The 10,083-nt window shown below is 41.4% G+C and overlaps 1 protein-coding gene and 1 non-coding gene across 2 annotated transcripts in view; both read right to left on the bottom strand.

Moving 5' to 3' along the window:
• The window catches only part of WDR88 (WD repeat domain 88), a 35,657-nt gene that overhangs the window by 3,282 nt on the left and 22,292 nt on the right, over positions 1-10,083 (bottom strand). Inside the window, exon 11 of the transcript XR_012044046.1 lies at positions 9,956-10,065. The gene's annotated coding sequence lies outside the window, so the exon portion shown is untranslated. The remainder of the gene's footprint in view (positions 1-9,955; positions 10,066-10,083) is intronic.
• On the bottom strand, positions 9,488-9,561 carry TRNAT-AGU (transfer RNA threonine (anticodon AGU)). The gene has a single exon. It is a non-coding gene; the product is annotated as a tRNA-Thr (tRNA).

Here is a 10,083-nt window from a genome sequence, read left to right as displayed (position 1 = left end):
TCACCAACTAATATTAAAAATATCCTTGTATATTTAAACCTTAATTATAGCTTAACTACAGTTTTTTGAAAGAAAGAAAAGGCCTGTTGCAAAAAGGAAGGACAGATGCCTTCCTGTTTCATATACCTCAGGCATTATCTTTCAAATGACTTAAAACAGAGATAAGTTGCTGGCTTTTCTGTTGTTGCTGAAAGCATTATAACTTGCACACTGGACCTTCCAATGAGTGAAACAGAAGTTCCCACAACCACCGTAGTAGTACGCATGTGCCCGTGCAATCTGTGCAGTCTTACATCTCCAGGATTAGAAAAGCAATGTCCTGGAACAAGGCTCGTGCATATGAACCCAGAGCAAAGCACTCACCTGCAGGGATCATGCTGCAGGTTCCACAGGACTGTCTGCAAGGTCTGCACCTCACTACCTTACCCATAATGAGAGAGATGTACAGAGACTGAGCAGAGACCACAGCCATTAATAAGTAACTTCAAAATAGACTAGATTTCAACTCATTTGAGGACTGGAAGGCTCTACAACTGCCTGAAAGGAGGCTGTAATGAGGTGGGTGTCAGTCTCTGCTCCCAAGTAACAAGTGATAGGACGAGAGGAAATGGCCTCAAGTTGCACCAGGGGAGGTTTAGACTGGATATTAGGAAAAATGTCTTTACTGAAAGGGTTGTCAAGCATTGGAACAGGCTGCCCAGGGAAGTGGTTGAGTCACTGTCCTTGGAGGTATTTAAAAAACGTGTAGATGTGGTGCTTAGGGGCATGGTTTAGTGGTGGACTTGGCAGTGCTAGGTTAACAGTTGGACTCGATCTTAAGGGTCTTTTCCAACCTAAATGATTCTGTGATTCTATGTAGGAGTCCTTAACATTGTAGATTTTATTTCACAGGTGTTAACAACACTTGCCCTTTGCTCAAAGTGATTGTTTTTAAAATAGTTCTCAAAATGAACAATAAGGCTATATGCATGTAATAGAGTTGTAGGCCAGATTTTTACAGGCATGTATTTCTTACTGCCAAGTCCATTTTCACACTGCCAGGATCACACTTAGGACACGGGTCTCCTGTGATGTCAGGCTGCATAGCTTTCAAATCTATACTACTCCTACACAAAAAAGATATAAAAAATAATTTTTAAGTATGCACATTTGTTAATCCATTTATACCCTATTGGAATAGAAATAGAAGGTTAATCTGAAAATAAACTGAATTGTAATGGCTTCACCATCTAATAAAACAAATCCAAATTGCCAAGATAGGCAATGTACATTTAAAACAGGAGAAGTGAAAACACCTTCAGAAAGTAAACTTCTGAACATGAGCCAAGTGTAGCTAATGAAATAACATTTTTCAGAGTGGTCAAAGAATATCTCCAAAACTGCCTCACACTTCTCCCACTGGTCCCACGGAAACCCCCATTTTGTGGCCATTTCAGCCTTTTGGATGAAAAATTCTCCATTTTGCTGCAGGAAGGCATAAAACTTGCAATTTCCTAGCTAACCTATCTCCCTGCTTGAAGAATCTTGGTTTTCACTCTGAACTGAAATACAGCTAAGCTTTTAAAAACTTTTTTTTCTATTCAGGTGTATTTATGAGCTGGATTGACTGGAAAATGGAGCAACACAGGTCCTAAATGGGAAGAATCTAAATTGCTCAGTGCCCATCTCTTACTCTCTCTGCTGCTGCCCTCTGTTGTGTTTTCAGTCTTTTAAGTGACACTCTATGGGATATCTATCTCTAAGTTCACAGGCCGATTTTACCTTCATAAAGGTCTGGACAGTAAATATCAATAGCAGAATACACAAGGGACTGATCTGCTGGGTGATGGGGGCAAGTCACTTTCTTCTCAATAAGCAATGACATTAAACTGTCTTATTCTGTAAGAATAGATAATGAAAATCTTACAACAAGCCTACAAGGAACAGGTATCATTTCTGCAAATTACTTACAAATTAAACCAGCCATCCCAATATTTTCTAGAAGCAGCAAAGCAATAACTGGAAAATGTCTTTGTTTTCCAATATGCAGACTACTGTACCCCAAACAGTCATGTGTCATCCCTCCCCCCCGCAAGTTCAGAGCTGACATATTACACTCTCGCAAATCCTTTCATGACACAGACATCACATCACATTATACAGGCATGACACCATGTAACTGGACATGCCTGTTGAAGCATGACACATCACAGAACAGCGTATCAGGAAATACGAAAGGGCAGTCTTACAAACTGGGGTTAACAGGCAGTGTGGCTTCACTCGATGTTTTCATCAAATGTTTTCACCCAAATCTTTGTGAATAACGTGCAGGCAGCAATGCCAGCTCACAGGCAAGCTGGAAAATATCTCCCCCTAAGCCTACAGTCACTGCTGCAATAAACAGCCACTAAACATTTGACTGCCTCTAATATTTTCCTTCTGTAGGCAACTGTCCCTATGATAAAGATGTCTCCAATATGCACATCTGCCTGCAGGAGTCACTTCACTTTTTCCTATTCACAGACATGAAGAAATGAAAAATTAAATTTGATCAGGTCTGTATGTGAGAGTTCAAGACCCTGAGCTGGAAATCACCAGGGGCACGTAGGATATTCTGGCAAAATATCACTGCACGTTTGCCCTGTGCTTATGTTCTGCCTTAGACGTGTGCTATTGGCCACAGTTACAGAGAGGACACTGGGCTACATGCACCTTTGGTCTGATTCAATTTGAGTATAGTTATTTTCTTATGTTAAGTGAGATTTGACATACTCAACTTCATTGAGTCAGTAGCATGGAGTCACCATGACTGTGATAAGTTCTGGATACAATTTCACAGAACAGGCTGGTTATGAAACTCCTAGGGAAATTATTAGTCACAACAGCACAGGAGTTAAAGATCTTTTGGAGCAATTCCTGCCACTGTGAGAATTCTTTAAAATGTCAGACACTGGCTTTTTATTTCACCATTTCACATTATTTTTATATAAATGCTAAACTGTTGAGATATTACTTCACGTGTTATTCTTTCCTAGCACCTTGATAGAATCTCAGCAGCTGATTCTCAAGAACAGGTTAGTTTTGTGCTCCTAATTCAGCTATAAATCAATAAGGGGTACAAATTAGGGAGTTTTTGCCAACTAAGGTAAAAGATTATTAAAAATATACTTACCAGGATAACGTTAAATTTATTACCCTACAGCTCTTTAGAGGTACTGTATATGCTGTGATTAAGTCAAATAAAGCATGCCAATATATCATCTTTTTCCACCCCTGGTGTAGACCTTACACATGCAAGTCAAATATTAAGTGTTCAAATTACGTCAGTCAGACACCAAAAGGGAAAACCTGCAGCAGCAGCAGCTGAAAACAAAGCTAGAATCTAAGCTGACACCTCTCAAAATACAGTTCCTGGGCTTTAAAAATCACTTGACCCAATCCAGAGCTCTATAAAGCAGTGTTATTAGAACAGTTTAGTCTCCTATTTAAAAAATAAATATTCTTATTAAAACACATTTTCCAGTGATGTAGCTGCTGTTAGAAAACAAAAGGAAACATACTTTATTTGTGAATATACAGACAGTCAGATTCCTTGTTTCTCTCTTTCTCACCTCAGTAAATTCACCACCACTGGGATAAAGCATGAAAAGCTGCTAGAACACAAAATTCTCTTCCAATTACATACCTAAAAACATATTTTATTTATTCATACAAAGTTAATTTTTACAGCTTTTATAAAAGCCTGGAACTATGGTCTTGTCTATTCCAGATGGAAAGTGTTTTATTAGACTAATTCAAGACAAGGCTTTACATTCAACTTGTAACACATGAGAACGTCACATGAAAATTGTTAAGCAGTTTAGGCCAGAGCACTGCTATACCTGCTTCATGCTGGAGTCGCCTGACCAAGTTCTTTTGGCATGTATTTTGCAGGTTTAGTATTTAAACCATACAAGACCAAGTCAAAGGAAGGTGTCATATAAACAGCCACTGAATATACAGAGGCAACATATTTAATTATAAAAACTCTGCATTTCTAAACTGAAAATCTTTTTGCCAAGATTGAGACTGCACCATATACTACTCTACGTGGGGCTTTGGTTACAGACTACGTGTGAACAATCCAGAGCCTCCTGACCTGTTCATGAATCCATGACTCACGTATTTTGTCCTTGCCCACACAAGCTAGAAAATTAAGGTAAACATGAGTAATGATTAAGAAAACACAGTGCACTCTAGGAACCATTAGAGAAAATCATGGTTAAATTACCTATGTGCAATGTCCACAGAGAGGACCCAAACGGTTACTGCTCAAGAACTTACACTGTTTACTTCATCCCAGATTTTCAAAGGCAGGTGGATTTGCTCTCCCAGCTTAAATAATAAAACAGTATACTTGCTGTTGGCAATTAAATTATTCTTTGGTTCCACCTTAATATAATTTCAGAGATTCATTACAGCTTTAAAAATGTTGAACACTGTACGCTCTGTGGATAAAAGGACCAGAGCACAATTAACAATTCTAGGGATTTGTGTCTATCGCATGAATTGGTCAGGGTCGTATGTGAGCTCCTATAATATGCTTTTCAAAAGGTTGTAGTTTATCATACTTAACTGGCAAGGATTCCCTGTCTTTACCAGGTGTTAATTTATTCCATTTGAAGGAGGCAGTCATTATGGGAACGTGTCATAAGAAATATGGTATGCATCCTTTCTTACAGATTGTGGCCACTTGGTTGGGTTTGGCATCAAAAAATAGCATTTTTTACAATTAGAAAGATTTTAAAGTATTTTCTAAGTACTCGTCATAAGCTACCTATTACACTTACCTCTTCTCAGGCAATATCAATCATATATTGATATAATAATCACACACCTTTATGTAAAATGTTGCAATATTTTGAGAGATTAAAAAAGGAAAACTATCTTGACAGAAAAATACTGGCCTGTAAAAAACATGTATTACATAGATTATTTTATGTTTACCTACAGAAATATGAATAGCTAATAAGCACCTTCAACAAAAAGACTGAAACAGTCCTACATACTAATTTTTCAAGGAACACCTTTACCTAAACCTTTCAAAAGGTTTATTTGCAAGTTGATTTTCTACCCCATCAATGAGATTAAGCCAGTCAGGCCCCTTTTCCCAGAAACAGTCCAAATGCACCTGTGAACGCTGCCAGCATCATTGAAGAGGCTTAGTACCAGCATGACCTAACTGCAGAAAGACTGAACTTACTGAGAAGAAAAATAAAAACACAGCTTTAATAATATTGATTTTATCCAAAAGCTCAGAGTGCTTCATACAACATTAATTAACTCTCCCAGCAACTCTGTGAGATCAGTAAGTATTATTATAATTTTGCAGATGGCAAAAGAGATCAAAAGTTAAGAGCAGTGTGTCCAGAGCCAAACAGCTGAAGAGCAAAGAGCAGGTCTCTCAATGGGCAAGGCCAGTCTGACTAGGCTCTCTCTTGCTTGTTGGGAATTAAACAGATCACGCTTGATTATATGTGTATTTTCAAATACAAAATTGCAAATACCAGTAGTGTAAGGGCCAGAGGGTCTATGAACAGCATTTGCTGTATTTTAGAGCAGTTGATGACATGATTATACACAGAGTACAGCTGCTTTACTTCACTGGTTATTGATGTGATGGTGTAACATCTGGGTGGGCAGTGGGAGAAGGAAGCTTATTCAGATCACATTAAAAATAAAAATGCAAATATTTATGCAAAGACAGCTGTTACTACCTGCTACTTGGCAAACCACACATAGGCTTTAATGCAGTTTTAACACTATTGACAGTTCTGTAACTACCATCTTACTTAATTTAACTGGCCTTCATCTGGCCTATTCCCACATGTAAATGTAAAAGAAAAAACAAAACCAAAAAAACCATACACACGCAACATGCACATTTAGCTTAAGTGTTAGTGATTTGTTTAGAAGTTTTAAACTACCTTAGAAACCTATCTTTGTAGAATTTCACATGATAAACAATATAGAATCTTTTTGGCATGACTAGTATTCTGACATTTTCACAGAGGTTTGTTTTTTTATCACATGTATTAAAACACTTTACACAATCCCATTGATGAGTACATTTCTTGGGTTTCTCACTCTAGCTCTCAACTTAGGAACTAAATATTACTTGTAACATAAGAACAACAGCTAAAGGCTCTAATCCTGCAAAAACTTTTGTATGGGAGTAGTTCCACTGAAGTTATCTCAACTGACGAATAGTCCAGCTGACTACTCCTGCAAGGAACATGAGTGAGGTGATGTACGGCTCAGCCAAAATCAAGACCAATTTCAACAGGCATCGGCACTGCTTCCATTTGTGAACCGGAATCTACCCATATTTCCTGTTTGGGGACACTCAAAAAACACGACCTTTTTGGAGACAGTTGAATTTTGCATGCTCTGTAGACAGCACTTACCGTTCCTCCTTGCAATTGTACACAAAGGACAAAAGGTAGTGCAAAACATTGGAAAAAATTAATTAAGAAAGCAGATGGACGTAGACCGTTTTAGGCTGACATATTACAGTCTGAAAGTATCCAAAGCCTCTCTCCAAGGAAAAGGCCGGTGGCAAATCTTGGAAATAACTGAACACTGAGATATTGTTACTGTCAGCAGAACAGGCACACCTAAGTGAATTTCACATTGTTGAATTTCTTATTAATGTTGTTACCTAAATAAGAAATATAGCAAATTGTCCAGCACAGCAGGCCCTTCACCCTACCCTCTGGGCAGTCAGTGAAAGCTCAGTGCTCAGATGAAGGGATTTCCTGAATACATATTTAAAACATGCAAGTATGAGCCAAAACAAGCAACCTATATGATGTATTTATGTATCATTAAATCTATGCAAAAAAAATATAGCATCATAGAATTGTTTAGGTTGGAAAAGACCTTTAAGATCATAGAGTCCAACCGTTAACCTAGTACTGCCAACTCCACCACTAAACCATGTCCGTAAGTACCACATCTACACATCTTTCAAATATCCCCAGGGATGGTGACTCAACCACTTCCCTGGGCAGCCTGTTCCAATGCTTGACAACCCTTTCGGTGAAGAAATTTTGCCTAATATCCAATCTAAACCTCCTCTGGCACAACTTGAGGCTGTTTCCTCTTGTCCTATCACTTGTTACCTGGGAGAAGAGACCGACCCCCACCTCTCTACAACCTCCTTTCAGGTAGTTGTAGAGAGCAATAAGGTCTCCCCTCAGCCTCCTTTTCTCCAGGCTAAACAACCCGAGCTCCCTCAGCTGCTCCTCATAAGACTTCTGCTCTAGACCCTATATGCCACAGTCCACTCAATTTGCTTAAATATTGGCTTAAAATGTTACTTCCCACATAAGTATGCAGATCATCCTAGAGATCTGTTACAGAAGCCGGGGTCCATGTTTGTGACTAATATATAAAAATACAGAGTCACTCTTACAGAATCCAGACGAATCAGGTCTGTGCTCATGAACCGATTCAGACTCCAATTTTGCCCTCCTTCCTCAAACATTTTGAGGCTTTTTTTAGGGTGCCCATGTTGAAGTACACAGTGACCAGCCCACTCCGGTGCCATCCTGGCTGGCTCATCGTGCCATTCCGGCTGATGGATCAAAAAAGAGCGTTAACGATTTTGATACAAACACCTAGATACTCATTAACATTGGTGGTTCTCATCTACAAGCTAAAGAACAGAAACTAGATGGAAACTAGCAGAGTAATAGCACATACAAATATCCAGAATAAAGAACCCCTAAGTCATCTCTCTCTACCATGCAAGAGCTGAGAACCCATCTGTCTGCTTACAAACAGCATGTGCAAAAACTACCAGACTATTTGTTTTCCTTTGTTCTTCATTTCAGGCACTACTCTCCTAATGCACAAAAAAGCTGTAAGTGGAGGAAGCAGGGCCCTAACAGGAAAGAAAGAGGAGTCCAGCGAGCACTATCCCAACAGCCAAATCCAGAGGAGAAGCTGCAGGGTCCACATGCAGGGAGGACGCGGACGTGGCTCTCCCCTACACACCCAGCACAGTGGCAGGCGCCCCAGCCAACCCTTTCCTCCAGAGTGGAGTTTGGTCCCGTGGTGTCACTGTTCGTCACTGCAGGATTTATTTGACACTAAACTGCTGGGTTTTCTTGATACTAAAATTTCACAGGTCCATGGACTCTGCACCTCATCTGTGGCTCAAAATCAGTACTAGGAAGTTACATGATTTTGTATCAGCTGCAAAGGTCAGAGGAACAGAAACATCCTCACAAGATTTTTATTTTCAAAACTCTTGTTTCCTGCAGGGTCCAAACTGCTGCTGGCTGAGGAGCAGCAGGGGACCTGGCTGACATTCACGGCAGCTTCTTTTTCCCAAATCCTCCTTAATTTGCACTTTCCGATTGTCTTAAACGCTAATTCTTTTTGGTTTCTTTTAGACAATGCCAATCTAGGGGAGGTTAATCTCAAGATACTCCTAATTTTTTAAAAAAATATTGCAACTTGCAATTATGGTTTGCTTATATTTATCACGTATCAAATACTATCTATGTTGCATTTTTACAGTAAATACTACTCAAAGAAAGATTCCTGCAGGTAAATATTCTAACCAAAGATGCTCATCCTGGACATTTGACTTATACATTGCATCTGGGGCTACTGACAGCTGTGATTTGGCCGTGGATCTGAGTCCTGAAGACCTGACCCTCCAAATACGCCTGTGAATCCACTTACTCCCATCACCACTGTGTGAGCCCAAAAAATGCCCGAGGATATGGCTGCTAGGCTGGGGCTTGTATTAATGGGTTTTAAGCCTTTTGCCTTTAGGACAGATTCTGCCTTTGTTTACAGTAATACAAATTTGGAGTAATTTCACTGAACCTAATTCACAAGCCTAACAGAGCAGGATTTGGCCTTTGATTTTTAAAGGTGTCTAGGAAAACCTTCTGTTCTCTCTGTTGTGTCACTAATTACATGGAGAACAGCACAGAGCAGTTATTACAACTTTCACTTGGAGAAGCCAGACTTTATGTAACACAAGCAAGTAAGAAGAGATGAAAGGCAGGTCGTGGTACTGATGGGTGACAAAAGCCTCAGCATCAGACACCTAGCCAACACGTACTCAAACTGCAAGATGGAAAAAAAAAAAAAAAGGAAAGAATAGCTTCGTTTACCTGAGAGGCTATTGAAGACCTGCAGACAAGAACAAAAGAAACTTGAGAGAGGCATTTTCTTGGCTCTGTATGAATAAAAACCCGGGGGGACGGGACGGACGTAACCCCCGCTGTAAAGCCCGCAGGGGGCTGCGAGCCCGGGGCGGGCAATGCCTGAATTGCCACGTCTTTGATTTTTGTACACATCGCGGCTTTTTCCCTCCTCATTGCGGCGGAGCTGCAGCCCGGCGCCTCCTCCCGCCGCAGCGCAGCGGAGCGCAGCGCAGCGCAGCCCCGTCCCCGCCGGTAAATAAAACGGCGCCCGCGGACAAAAGGCGGAGTCCGCCCCGCGCAGGCACCGCTGGGATTCGAACCCAGGATCTCCTGTTTACTAGACAGGCGCTTTAACCAACTAAGCCACGGCGCCGGGCGATAAACGCACCCTCCGCGCGCCCCCAATACATCGGCCCGGCTGCGCGGCCGCCTCTGCGGTGCCCCGGTACCTGTGCCGGCCCCGCTGCCGGCGCGGCCCCGCGCCGCCCCGAACTGCCCCGAACTGCCCTCGCAGGCCGGCGGGATCAGGCAGCCGGCTCCGTCCCGAAAGGCAGCTGCAGCTCGGGGGCGAACAGCGCCGTGTGCTGCGGCCGTGAACAGCCGGGAACGGACGGCTGCGGCCACCGCTCTGCGAGACTTACTTCTCTGTGCGCGACTGCAAATTGCACGCACACGTCAGCATTTGTTTTGGCACAACGCATGTAAAGACTGAAGGAAAATACATAAATGTCAGCATTTCAAAAAAATACTTAGGCAAGATCGCTTACAGCTAGGCTCCAGTCCTGCTTTACCCCACGGTGTCTCGATTGCCCAAGGCTCACAGCAGAGGATTGGTATCTTCTGGGAAGATCAGGCCTCAATTACATGCTGCAATCATCTATAACGATGCAAAAAA

Source organism: Ciconia boyciana, chromosome 9 (assembly GCF_034638445.1).
Source record: "Ciconia boyciana chromosome 9, ASM3463844v1, whole genome shotgun sequence".
NCBI classification, from domain to species: Eukaryota; Metazoa; Chordata; class Aves; order Ciconiiformes; family Ciconiidae; genus Ciconia; species Ciconia boyciana.
This window is presented reverse-complemented; position numbering and strand designations above follow the sequence as displayed.